Source organism: Zeugodacus cucurbitae, chromosome 2, assembly GCF_028554725.1.
Source record: "Zeugodacus cucurbitae isolate PBARC_wt_2022May chromosome 2, idZeuCucr1.2, whole genome shotgun sequence".
NCBI classification, from domain to species: Eukaryota; Metazoa; Arthropoda; class Insecta; order Diptera; family Tephritidae; genus Zeugodacus; species Zeugodacus cucurbitae.
In genome coordinates this window covers 67345555-67360209 of record NC_071667.1, presented here as the reverse complement: position 1 = coordinate 67360209, position 14655 = coordinate 67345555, and the positions used below count along the sequence as shown (strand labels likewise).

General features: G+C 33.2%; 1 protein-coding gene across 2 annotated transcripts in view; it reads right to left on the bottom strand.

Moving 5' to 3' along the window:
• Window positions 1-14655, bottom strand: part of LOC105219052 (tyrosine-protein phosphatase 99A) — a 356359-nt gene that overhangs the window by 88237 nt on the left and 253467 nt on the right. The gene's annotated exons all lie outside the window — the stretch shown is intronic.

Here is a 14655-nt window from a genome sequence, read left to right as displayed (position 1 = left end):
AGCGCCATAAAAGTGAGTTGCGTTTAATTCGCTCTCGCCGTGACTGGTCTAATCGGTTGTTTGTTGAGTTGATAACAAATTTGTCTGTTTACAAACTTAACGAAACGCGGCGAAACATTCTCACTGCAGCAGCTGTGTTTAGTTGGCATACTGTGTTTTGTTTTATAAAGAAGTTTTTCGTTTAAACAAAGTATTTTGCAAGATTTCAATAAGAAATAAATATTTTTTTTTTTTAGAATATATGCATATTATATATTTTTTTATATATTGTTGTTTTAACAATATATTATTTAAATTTGTAGTGACCTCACACTGATTTTAAGGATAATTTATAATCATTAGGGTGGTATATCATTATCATTCTCAACATATTTTGCATAAAATAGTACAAAAGGTAGTAGATAATCCGCTAAAACGTAAACAAATAGTATTTGAAAGCTATTGGTAATTTTATTAATTTAAAATTTGAGTTTTTTCATCGTTTTCTATTAATTTTTTTTTTAATATTTTTTTAAATATTTTTTTAAATTTGTATATTTAAATTATGTCTTTTATAAAGCAATATTATTAAGGAAAATTTAGTAAATAAAGAAAAAATTGTGAGAAAAATTATTGTTAATTTTAATTAATTAATTTTTTTTTATTAAAATCAAAAAATAAAAATTATAATATTTTCAAATTTTTGTGATCAAAACTTTATTTAAAAGATAAATTAGTAGAGAATACTGGATGTATAGATAAATTAAGGCTTTTTATATTTCTTTTTTTGGTAATAAAAAGCTAATAAAGTAAACAAATATCCCAAGCACTTTTTTTTATACAACCACTCTAACAGTCATTACTCATTTGAATCTCTATTTATGAGTGATAAAGTATAAACTATTGTGAAAATTACTTAAAAAATATATTTACAATAATTTTTAAAAATATTTGGATTTTTGTGAGAAGTATTTTATACCAAATTCATTTCATTGAAATACTTTATATTGCTTGCAGTTGGACAGTCAGTAAGAAAAACTATAGAGAACTAGATCAGCAATCAGTTGATAGTACTCCACACTTTCACTTTTCCCTACTTAAGTCTCAATACGGAATATATGCGTTTCTTAAATATCATAAGGAAAAAAAATTTTTTTGAACTAAAAGTCTTATTAAGGGGTTACAAGGGTTTTGTCGAGTAAAAATGTTCTATTTTCAATATCAATAAAATTATTTATTTAATTCAAACTTTTCTGTCTAATAGATACATATTTAAAGAATAATTTCTGAAATTCAAAAAAAAAAATTAAAACTCCTCCACTGTGACGTCATTTCCGGTGACCCCTCGGAAAAAGGTGCTTCCGCGTTGTCAGCATAACTCCTGACAGGATTATACAAAATGAAAAAACAACAATAAATATTTTAGGGAAGATTATAAACTCGTGCTTAAACGAAGGAAAGACAAAAAAAGTAAAAATTGGAATTTTGGCAGAAATTTTTCCAAAAAAACATAAAAATTTCGGTCAAATTTGCTTGACATTTTGTTTTTAAATAGTTGTAATTGAAAAAAAAAAAATAAAATTCTTGGTTCAAGCACGAGTAAATTGTATCTCGAACACCTGTGCAAAATTTCATCAAGATCGGTTGAGTAGTTTACGAGAAAATTTGACAACCGACTTTGAAAACACGGTTCCGAGAAGAACGACTTCAAAGTTTTGAGTAACAACAGCACTTGACTTGGAGCGCACACCTTCCAAAGGCTGTTTCTCCGAAACTATTATTCGGATGGACTTGAAAATTTAGGATAATATTATTAGAAATTAATATGCAAAAAAAATTTTTTTTATTTTTGAGGTTTGATAACGATTCTTTATTATTTCAGTAAGCATTGGAATATGAATCATTCTTGTCAGTTTAGGAAAAATTGAGGTACTTCACTGTCAATGATCGATCAACGAACGATTGAGTGTATACAGAAGTGATAAAACTTATAAAAAAAACTAATAAATTATATATTCCAATAATATTTTTACAGTTCTTTATATTTAGTTCTTTTATCTTTATCTTTATTTTAATTTTATTTATTTCTCTTATTGCATTCCATATTGACAGAAATACGAATGTGTATAGAAAATAAAATTGTAATTCTGTTTGTATACCTGGCACATTATTGCTCCTGTTGAGTTACTGTATTTATGTGTGGGGTGGGGTTATCGCGTAATTAATTTGTTATCAAGCAACAACCCAACTTTCTCCTACACAAATTTCCTATATAAGTATAGAAATACTTGTTATATTTATACTCGTATATAGTACAGGTGCATGCAATGTAATCATTTGCCACTATCGCATATCAATTTATGAGCATATTGCCAGTATGTGGAAATAAAAGTAAAAATATATAAAACAAATGGTATTTAAGCGGTTATTCACGTCACCGTTGCACGCATTTTTATTATCATTTCATAAATATTTTCATTTCGGCGCTAATGACTTTGCGGTGGAGATTAAAAAGACTCACACAAGTAAGGAGAGGCTAAATACGGGTGCAGATATGGTATGAAGCGATTGCGGTTATTTTGGGAACAGAGTTGGCACATATGAGGTGTAAGCGTTGAACTCAGTTTTTTTATACTCCTGATAATCCTTGGGTTATTTATTAAAGGAAAGAATTAATAAAAAAAAATTTTAAATTAAAAAAAAATTAAATTCGTTTGAGGGAAGTGGGAACGAGTAAAGGTAATCATAATATTGTCAAATTAATTCGATAAAAATCGGTCTCGTACTTTTTGAGACATCACATTTTACTTAAAAGTGAGCGGTACCACGCACATAACAAATTTTTTAAATAAAATGAATAAAATTTGCATTCCCACCATTCTTTTTGGATAGTTATCTTACTTATAGTAATTTCAAATATAAGTGACCGCAAAATTTATAAAGAATTATCTACATCCCTGAGGGAGGTAACAGTTTTAAACTACCTTTGGGGCAATTTATCAGGAAATTACTTTCGAAAGTAATTATAAATTTTCCAAAACTCTTTATATGTGCCTACTCTATACCACATTACTTCCGCTTACAAGTTCAAAAATACCTTGGACTACTTGCTCCTTGTTACGAATATCTAAACCGTTACTAACCTCATACAAACATATGTACATATGTGTATATGTTGTTGTTGTCAATGTATGCGTGCATAATCGTACTATTAGCATTAGATTGGTTATTAACATGAAAACTTTATATCTATCATGGAGCTACATAATATTGTTTGTGTGTGTGTGTTGTTGCAACTTAACAAAGTCACTTTAGTGCATTTATTAGCTTTTAATGGTGAGACTGAGAGCAGCTGGTGAATTAGAGCGCTACTGATTGTGACTAGACATGTCAGAGTCTAACAAGTGTCTTTCATTCGGGTATTTAGTGGTATTTAGCAGTTATCCACATAAACTAAGAGCATATTTAATTTTCGATATTCGAATGGAGTAAATGGACTTTGGCTTTGACTTTGGATAGAGGCAATGGAGTCGATGGAGCGAAGTGGAGTATTCAAAGTATTGTTTGTAGTGTTGTAGTGTGTTGTGTGCACTCAATGCAGTTGATTTTGCTGATGAAGTCTTTTGCGACAATCAACTTCGTCACTTAATGGTTTATTATTGATTGTATGAGCGCTTAGATAGCAATTAAGTGGACTGTCCCTAAACGACTGCTCATTTAATATTAATGATGGTGTGGGTTAGGGTGGCATATGTGGTTCAATAGGCGAGACATGGGCATTAAAAACACTAAACAATTTTACTAAGCGACCAATATCATTTCACACTGAGTATGTATTTTAAGGTAATATGGTAGGTCTCTGTTAGATATCCTACACATCCAGTACTTTAACGGAACTCAGCTTTATTTTAATTTAAACCCATAAAAAACAATTTTATAATATAATAATGAAGCAACATTTTACTACCCATAAAGTCAGGGTTTCTGGGAAAAGAAAAAAATCCCTTAAAAATAAAATTCAAAAATATTTCCTCGAAGTACGCAAACCACTTTTATATACTTCTGAAAAATACTAATTAATTACGGTCCACCTACACAGTGATTGCTTGCAAATAACCAAACGGTGAATGAAAGGTGTTGACCGCAAACTCCATCAATTTGCTCAAGGTTGAAAAATTCGAAGCGAGTCTAAGCGTCATTATGCCTTTGGTGGGGCACCGCAAAGTAATATTGCAGCGCTTCTTGTCGTTTAGGGGTTAGCTAAATAGCCGTTAAATGCAAAAAAAACAACAACAACAATAAAATACAACATAAAAATAGGTCTACAGTGGTGGAGTGAGCAGCAATGCAAACTCATTAAAATAAACGTTAATCCAGTGGAGTGGTAATGAAGAAGTGCGTTGGAGCAGCGACCAGGAAAAATGTAATAAAAATAACAACAACGATAGAAATGTAGTAGTATATGTTTGGGTCATAAAAATATTTGTTTCGGAAACATGAAAATGGTCAGGAACACCAAACAAAAAAACGAAAAAAACAACAGCAAAAACCAGAAGTAATATAAAACGCCTTAAGGTAGGCTATGAAACTGACACGTAGCATGGACGCTGACGACAACAAGCAAGCAAGCAAGCGAAGTCAACACCAAATGGCTTGCGAAAATGCAGTCGAAATGTTTTGATTGTATTTTTATGAGAACAGCGCCTACCAGCAACAACAAAACAAAAGCTCATTTCCACTCATTTACATCATTACACCTCAACGTCGCCTCGTCCAACATTTGTGCGATTGCGGTGCGGCGCATACACTTTATAGCGCTGTGTTCAGGAAATGTTATATTGCGTAAGCGCAGTTCGCACAACAACAATAACAATTAGTGTACACTAAGCTGTGTTGCCTGTGCTTGTGCTTGTGCGGCCAGAGAAAATTGGTAATTAGCGTACTTTTATGGCGGTGTATGTGAGCGTGCTTTAAGTGGATTTTCATTGCAGTTTCGGTGGGTTACTGAATTTTCGGTTTGCTTCATCATCATTTTCGTTTCATTTTTACCTTTCATCGTACAGCAACAAACTGAGTGTGTGCTTTATGCTGAGACGGCTTTAATTCACTGCGCTGACGAGGGAAAATTTATAATCTTGTGTATTTTAGTATATTAAATTGAGTGTTAAAAATAAATGTGGAAATTTTTGATTGGAAGGGATAAATTTATTTTTTTTTTTTTAATAGGGATATGATAAAAAAAGTATTAATACCCTCAATAGTAAACTAGTCTGTTAAAATTTTAAGATTTTGCACAAGTAAAACTCCCGTAGTTCTAAACATAGCTCAAAGGGCGTATGACTTATAGCGTTTTCTCTTCTCAAAAACATTTTGCATTTATTCTGCCCTGTACTCGTCAAATTGTGAGTGTGAGTTGACCAGCATAATAGGGTGACATTTTTTTGTTCTTTTATCATGTGAAAAATGGAATATATTCAAAGAGGTAATGCAGCATGTGTATAATATTGAAATATAAAGAGGCAGCACTTTTATCAAGGAAAGCAAACGCGTTTAGATAAAGTAAATATAACAATCGCCTAATTGTATACTTCAATTTCCTTTATAACTCGCTCATGAATATATGGTTAAATTTTTCAGGGAGCTCTTGTCAGAATAAACAAAACACTTTTAATCAGAATGATCGTGATTATTGATTATAGTCTAGATAACATTTCTCTCCAACGAAAAAAAAAACGTTTCTCCAAAAGAATATAATATACCAAATTGCATTATTTTACCTAGAATGATTTCATTGATCAGGCTCCGACTTTCAAAGGAGTTTGTGCAAGAGTGAAATGAGAGTTCTTCTACTATGTCTCATAGAAATACTAACATGAAGATTAAGAACATAAACTACTATCTGGCTGAGATGCAAGAAATAGAGTCCTAGAGAATCTTATTTTTATATCTTGTTTTGAAACTTATGGCATATAAAGAAATCTACTATTTTTTAGATAATAGAACGACATAAGGTTTTAGAATAGTAAATCAAAATACAATATTTAGAATACAAGTTTTAGTTTGAGAGAAAATTTATTATCTATCTAAGAAGTGTTCTATTAGGCTTTTGCTTTCTCTCTCTCCCTCTCCTAGAAATTGACTTTAAATGAATGATGTGATGTTTCGCTCTCATCTTCTCAATATTTGTCTCTTTTTCACTCCTAGTGGAGGACATTAGATTGAAGCTACCGTTCAGATATTTACCGATAAAAAATTTAAACTGATGAAATGATATACTTGTTTTGTGAGGAGACTTATGAGATGTAGCCTCAAGAACCTTATGCCATAGTATATCATATATAGGGTATTTGTAAATATTGTCAGCTATAAAAGCTTTTATAAAAGAAATTTGATAATTTTTAATTGCTATTCGATAACTGGAACCCCATAATACAGGACACTAATACTTGGATTCTTTAGATCATACAGGAAGAGATATATATTAGTTGATTATTCCGAATGACCCTGGATTCATGTACTTAGTGTAACAGGTACTATAGAACATACTTAAAATTAGATGATATTAAAATTATTTAAACACTTTTGATTTCTTCTTAAAATCCCAAAAGTCCTTAGAACTGTCAGTCATTCGAAGACTCATTAAAGTTGAGAGAATTAGTAACAAGAACAGCCATTTCCTAAACTTAAAGTAAAGAGTGCCTAAAAGTATGTAATTGCATTAGAGAGTACTCCTTTATATAAACTCTTCAAGGGTGGCTTCCTACACTCAAATTGCTTTTATTAACTTTAAAGCCTATTAAAATTATACAAAAACAAATAAGCACTTAGAGAACAAATAACTGTCGTAATAAAAAGAGAGAGAGCGCAGTGAGAACAAAGGAAATGCTGTATGTGGCAAGGAAGAGATTTGTTTGCGCCTGTGTTTGTAGGCCGTGAAGGAGGCGGAGCAGCCAACGGCCGCTGCAAGCTGCTGATATGACACATATAAAAGGAAATTACTGCAAAAATTAACAAGCAATATATTAGAGGGGAAATATTTTATTATTTGACATAATGGACGAAATTTTATTGTGCCCGTGGCGGCGCTGTCGCGTTTTTATGATAAACTCGTCATGAGCGCTGAGACAAAAGGCTGTTTACGTGGGTGGCAGGGGTCGATGCCGGGGGAAATATACAAATAACATACACATGTTTCACTAGAACACACATACAGCCACACAGGCATACACTTCATTGCGAAATATTTATTATTAAAATATATGTAATTTTATCTCATTGTGCGCACACATTTCGCTTCCCAGCCCCTCAGCCTCAGCCCCTGCCCCTGCCCACTCATGCACTTAACGACCCATTATTTAATACCTTCTTCGAGTTCCGAGTTCCAAGTTCGAGTTCGGCAATGAATTTGTTGCTGCCTGAAATATGAATTTTTATGACGCCAAAGTAACGGACTGCCAATGTGCAACTTTATAGATTCGACTGAAATTTTTATGTTTTTATTAAAGACGAAGTAATAAAGCGAACAACAACAACAGCAACAATAAGAGAAAGTATGCCGCTAGGGAGTGAGTGGGGGCGACAAAACGTGTTCGAGGCAGTCAGCTGGCTGGCGACAAGGGAAAAGTCAAAACATAAAAATACAGTTATGTAGAAAACAATAATGCGACGTCACTGACCCGGCCAAGTCAAAGCCAAAAAGACTGCTGAGAAATCAGAGAGCGCGTTGTGTATCAATCATGCGGCGGCATGTGTAGCCAATCATTCAGTCAACAATCCGGCGATACTCAGCAGCCTTTTTTTCGGGGGCTATAAACCAGCTGACGCTACACTTGCAGCTGTCAGCGCTTTTATGTTTATAACTCCCACCCCACGCGACGCTCGCTTTGCAGTTTACTTTCTTCTGCTGTTTGATTTTTTTATGAAATACAGTTAGTGGTGGTAGGTGCAAGTAGCAGCTTATTACCACGTTTCACTTTCGCTGAAGTCCTTTATTTTCTGTTTAAGCTCACGTTTAATCAGCTGAAAAGCACATTAAAAGCGTTTCTTACAGTTATTGCTTCGTAATCTATTTATAGTGTTATGTCAGAGAAATCATTTTATGGCTTTTTTACAGGTAAAGCGCTGAGTTTGTAATCTCCAAATAAGTAAGTTTTGGAAAGAGCACATATAATTTGTTCTTTTATTGTTACTTTAGTACTTTTGTGATATGTGATTCTAATTTGATTGATTTGACTTTTTTGGCTTCGAAAGTACTATTCAATGCTAAAATTATTTGGATTTTTTTATTTTTTTCTTTTCACGAGCTATAAATTATTGAACGGTCTTATAGACAAACAAATTTCATTACGATTTCGCAAAATGTTTATGACGGATTGAAGTACTGAATATAAGATATATATAATTGTATTAAAATATTGATGCAGAATACTTACACACACTTAGTGTGAAATTAAAAAAAAAACAATTTTTTGTTTGTTTCATATTTCGGTAGATTACACCTTTAAAAATAACATATTAAAATTTCAAATCGATGTCGCAAATAGTTTTTGAGTTATAGCAATTTAAAGAGCAGCCGCTCGGTAACAGTGAAAACGATCATGTTATCTTTAAACGCGTTTTTCTCGAAACAGCATTTTCCTAATTTGCTGAAGTGATTACTCAAAAAAAAAATGATCCGATCACTATCGATTTTTTTTTACATGTTCTATATATAGTTCTCCGTACAATGACCTATCGATTTTTGATCTGATCAAAAAATCGAATTTTTTCAGATCAAAAATCACTAAAATTTTGGGTAAAATTCGACTATTTTTTTTAAACGCCGCCATATTGTCAATTTTTAATTTTTCTTTTTTATCGTAGGTCATTTTACATACAATATTATCTAGTTTAAGGAGAATTTTATTTTTTTAGATTTCATCCACGGAAAAGGCTGAAATCACTGCAGCAGTGAAGGACCTTTTTTCCGAGCAGTTGGATATCGACTATAACTTAAAAAAATATTTAATTTTTCATATTTCACATTTCACAAAATTTCACTGTATATTCTTGAAACATGTATAAATATATTCTTAAAATTTTGAAATAATTGATAAAATATTTTTTTAATAAAAATTCCTAAAAGTCACCATTTTTAGGCCATTACACAAATTTTAAGTTCTGAAACCGTCAACCGGTAATATCAAATTACAAAGGGTTTTCTGGTATGGAAAGGATCAACATCAGTTCTCCAGAGGCAGTTCTAAACCTACATAACATCTAAGACGCAAACTACAAATATTGGAAGACTCTTGATTTTTCAAATATACAAGCGTGACGAGGGTGATGACGAGAGAGATGATGATCTTATTAAATAAGTGGTTTATTTTACTTTTTTTTTGAAAATGAAAACCGTATTCAAATGTCTCTTCTCAATTCTACATTTTAATAGTCTATAACTGGCATCATCGATTCACCATTTCTCTGATCGCTACTCTCTAATGCTACGCAAAGAGGTACGATTAGCCACTCTGACCAAACATCAACATATTCGACGCCGATTATGGTTTTTGTCTAAATATATTTCTTTAGATTTCCACGATATATGTATGAATTGATTTCAAGTATAATTAAGTGTAAAAGAAGTAAGAAATTTTCTTCAGCAAGCTTTCCATTAGCGCTTATATCAATAAATAACAATTCAAAATATTTATTACTGCGAGAAACGACTACTAAAACGTTCACCCACTACTAATGTAATCAACCACGGTGATTAATCAAAGAAAATATACAGTATCTGGAATTGAATCAGTTAATTAATATGACAAATTGATCGCTTAAACTCTTCAAAGAATTTTAGTTCGACTGTAATTCAAATGCGCGATGTGAGTGAGCACATTGACCGGTGACTTATGGGACACTAATCATAGTTGTGATTCTAGTAATGACTTGGAATTCGAAATGTACAACAACAAAAAAGTCTAGGAGTGAAGTTCGTATAGTTATGATTTTTTACGTAGATAGAAATGGAAAAATAGATTGGAAAATTATAAAGGACGGGTCAGCATAATAGATGGTATAGGTACAAATAGGGATAGCGCATATATGTATATGAGTCACTTATATGTAGTCTTCAATCGTAGAAGAATGCCGTTAGATATAAAATAAAGCGTTGACTATAAGAACTGAGACCATGACATGGTATTTTCTAATCTGTATCTGTCATAACGTTAGATAAATATTTTTGACGATTTTTGATAGACAATAGTGGTCATGTGCCATGAATAAATGTTTGAAGTTATTCATAAAACTTTCTTAACATACAAATTCAGCTAAATATATTGAAAAAGCTTATCGATCAATTTTAAAGTCCTTCAAAACTGCAGCCCTTAACTGGAGTAGATAGGTATGTCAATAAGCTTCCCGTGGTAAGAGTTTTTATTTTGAGTCGTTGAAGCTTTCGGAGAGCTTTAAAAGAATTAATGTTGGAAAAATAGTGCAAAAAGGTGGTGGTCTTCTATTGAAAAGAGAGCAGAGAGAATCTTCTTTATTGCAAGCTTCATATGATAAAGGCATAGGTTCTTGTTGGAGTTACGCTTGACTGAAATCGCCGAAGAGATAGTGAGGCGAAGTAGTTGTGACACAGATCAGTGAATATTATGCTTGAATAAAGTAGATTTCAATATTCGCTCTTTTTCTCATCCAGCCAGATAATTCTCAAGTATATTAACTGGTCAATACATGGGGTAGATATCCCTGTGAGAAGAAAGTCTTTCCTAAACCAAAAATCTAATGAAAGGTGTGAATCTCGAAGTGAACTGAGTGCATACCGAAGAGCAAAATATAATCATGCAACAACAACAACACATGCTCATAACACCACAATCCCACACACACAAACGCACTACTTCAACAGCAGCTTACAACATTGCTTCGGTGGAATCGCGTGTTGTTTCCATTTACTGTTACATTTATGGATGCTGTGGCATTGTGACAGCGTCAAGAATTATGATGATACTTTCTAGACAAAGATCGTACGTTTTACCGCACATTCAGTGCTGCAACAACAACGCTGCTTCGCTGCATACTCATTGAAGTCCCGCTGTGGAATGACTGGGTCGCAGGTTGCTTCCCGGTGTGCGCCGGGTTGAGCCGCTTATGAACTGAGCTAGAATTTGAAGCAACAACAACAAAGCGAAAATACGCGAACGCCAACAAACCGCAGGGACTCTGCCAACAAGCAGATGAGCGCTGTGGGCGCGCTTGTAACACAGTGCATGGCTGTGTGTGTGCGTCCCATGTTTGCAAACTGACTTTTGATTTACGTTTTGTCATTAATCCAGTGCAACATAACGGCGCGAGTTTTGTGTTGCACACGCCAGCTTTGCCAGTTCTTAGCGGCCACATTTCATTTTGCACCGCATCGTGTGGCATGTTGCTATTAACTACTGTGCCACCGCGGCGAGGGCGAGCTTGTGTACTTTTGGATGGTACGGCCTTTGTTGTTGTTGTTACTTCGAGGGGAGGCGCGCGCACTGAAATAAACACTCGAGCCGTTACAACAGTAATACAACATTACTTCCGCTGCATAAACGGTATGTTGCATGCAAGGCATACCTGCAACATAACCTTTGCGAAATGAAGTGCGATTACGGGGCAACCAAGTGGATGCGCTTGGAGTTTGGTATGTTTGGGTATGAAATGGAGCGCACACAGTTACAAACTGGCATTCTTCTTGTGTTTGTGTTTGAGGGGATGTGTGTGTGTGCCTGTTCATGCCACAGCAAATATTTCTGGTTGTTGTGGATACTGCGAGTGCCTTAGCGCATATTTTCAGTTCCATTGTGGGGATTGCTTGTAGCTGCCTATGTATGTATGTGTATGTGTGCGCTGTTGTAGGAAATTATGAACACACCTGCAAGCCCTGGCAATTGGAGTGCCGTTCAGCTATTGTAGTTGTAGAGTTGTGTATGTATGCGCCCACGTTTATTTGTTACTCGATTGTCGGTTAGTGGGTGTACTACACTCTCCAACACCACACCCATTGATGCTCTAAGATTTACAACTGAAATTGCTCTGTCGGTTTAATTTTCATGTCGGAATTTATGGGCCGTGGCTTAGTGGCGCGCTACGCCGCCAGGTAAATACAAATTAAAAGTGCAGCCCAAAAACATAGCATAGCACATAGCAGCATAACTTAGAACAGCGGTTATAGCATTTATATGTAGGCAATAAGTATTCCATATTAACGCATAAATTCAATACCTTGAACATACACACCCACTCATATATTTTATGCCTTCACACACACACACTCACACAAATACCCACAGCATTCGCATACTTTACAGCTGCATTAGTGTGTGCGTGTGTCTGCCTTTGCGTATTATGCTTAAGCACTGTGAAAACTTGTTGGCTCTCAGCCACTCGCTCCGCAGCTGCCTGGCATTTAAAGCATTGTTCAATTTTTATGAGATTCCCAAGTTGTAATTACTTATTGCAGCGGTGAAGTATGCGAGAACTTCGCCTGGTCAGCTCAGCGGCAATGTAAGGCACTCTTATACACATACATTCTTAGATGCTTTCAAGTGCGTATAACGGCGCTTACCTATTGGCGTGTAATTCACTTAAAGTGTTTAAATAAATGCTAGTTTTTCACTATTTCACTGCCTTGATATTAGCTGGCTTAATGAAATTGCTGCCATGTGCTCGTATATCATTACTTGCTGTGAACTTTTCAAATAATTCAATAGTTTAGAGACGTGTAGAATGGGCTATCTGACACTTCAGGTTATTAAAAGTGGTTATTGACATCTTTTTGAGCTTTTTTGTGTTCCCTGACAGAAAATATAATGAATAAAAATATAATTCATGGGTGCATATATTTATATAAAAGCTCTACTAAAGCTTTTTTGTGAGCTTTTGGAAAATTTTGGCATTTTTAATCCTTTTCTCTTTAAATAATTTAATGTGAAGTATTATTTTATCCGAATCTAAAAAAAAATAAACTTATACCTAAAAAACATCTGAAATAGAAAACGTGAAATTTATAAAGAAAGATTTTGACTGAGCTTTTGACAATATTTTTCCATATAATCCTTTTATCTAAGACTAGTTTATAACTAACATTTATTTGAAATTGTATATTTGATATATATAAGAATTCTGATGAAGGTCATGCAACTTAAATGTATATTGTAGTACACAAAATCGAAAGCTTTATATTTCATTGATCACTACTGAATGTCCTACTGAGAGCGAAAGCGCCTTAAGAACATTTGTAGAGCATTCCTTTGAAACTTGGTTAATTTTCTCTAAGTACTTATACAATTCAGGTCTTCATTGATATGTGACAAGAAAGCTTTTTTAAATAGGATCGCTTTTATATATATATTTGTAAAAATATCAAGAGAGCTAATTTAATGACTTATATCCATAATTTTTATACCACAAAAGCATCAAATCTTATTAAATTATTCTTATGAAGAAAAAGTGTTTAAGTGTGTAAACATTTTTACATTAAATCCTTAAATCATTTGAGCGCACGATGCAACAAAATTTTCAACACTTTGTTTGCCTAAAAACTCTTTAATGCGATTAAAATTAGCGCAAAGATGAGCTTTGAGTTGTTTCGCTGAAGAAAAATTGGTGTCAGCGTGAGAAAAGTGCATTAAAGGTGCCAAAAGCGGTAATCTGTAAAGCGTAGAAAGAAAGTTCTTACCCAGAAAAAGCGAAGCGCAAAATGTAGTAAACAAAGAAAAAAGTACAGTTAAGTAAAGCATTTAGGAGCAGCGCAAAAATGCAAACTTTTGACCAGCAGTGAGAAAATCACATTAGCCCCAGATTTTGCACAGCAACGTGCAGAAGATAGAGATAAAAGGGAGAAGAAAAATCGGCAGAGGCAGATATTTAGATGCGCTTTGTTGTTTTTGTTGTTTTTATTGCTGTTATATCAACAACAAACAAACTAGGCTATTGTTTGTTGTAAGAAAACATCGAAGAAGCGGATAAAGCAAAATAAGTAAGGTAGTACATAATTCGATTGGGACTCGGGACTTGCATGTGAGTTCATTATGTAAGCAAAACACTTAATGGATTGATAACGCCGTCTTGAGGTTTGAAAATTGTTTGCTGCAAATGGCAGAAAGATCTTATTAATGAATATTTTAAGATATTAATTCAAATATTAGTCTTAATTACATAATTAATTTAATGAATCGTGTAATCGATTTAATATTTTTATTCAATTAAAATTTTAATTGACTCAATTAACAACGCAATTTTTTTGGAAACTCTTCTTTTTGATTTTAAAAGTTAATGTGCTAATCGTGCTCAATTAAATTAATTGCACAATTAATATGTAATTTAATGTACATTAATTCAAAAAAGGGGATATAGCATAAGTCACCAATCAATTTAATATTGATGGCTCAATTGAAATCTTAATCGACTCAATAAGGAGTATAAGTGTCTTTAGAAAATTTTTGTGTTAATAAAGCGAAATTATAAGATCAAATCAAATTCGCTGTATTATAGATTGTTAGTTAAACAAAATTGGGTTAGAAAGATTTTAAATTGATTGCATAAATGAACATCATGGCTCAATTTAAAGCTTAATGAATTTAATTATGATTTTCTTTTTCATATTTTATATAAATTAACTTTTCATTTAAAATCCGGTATTTTTGGTAATTGATT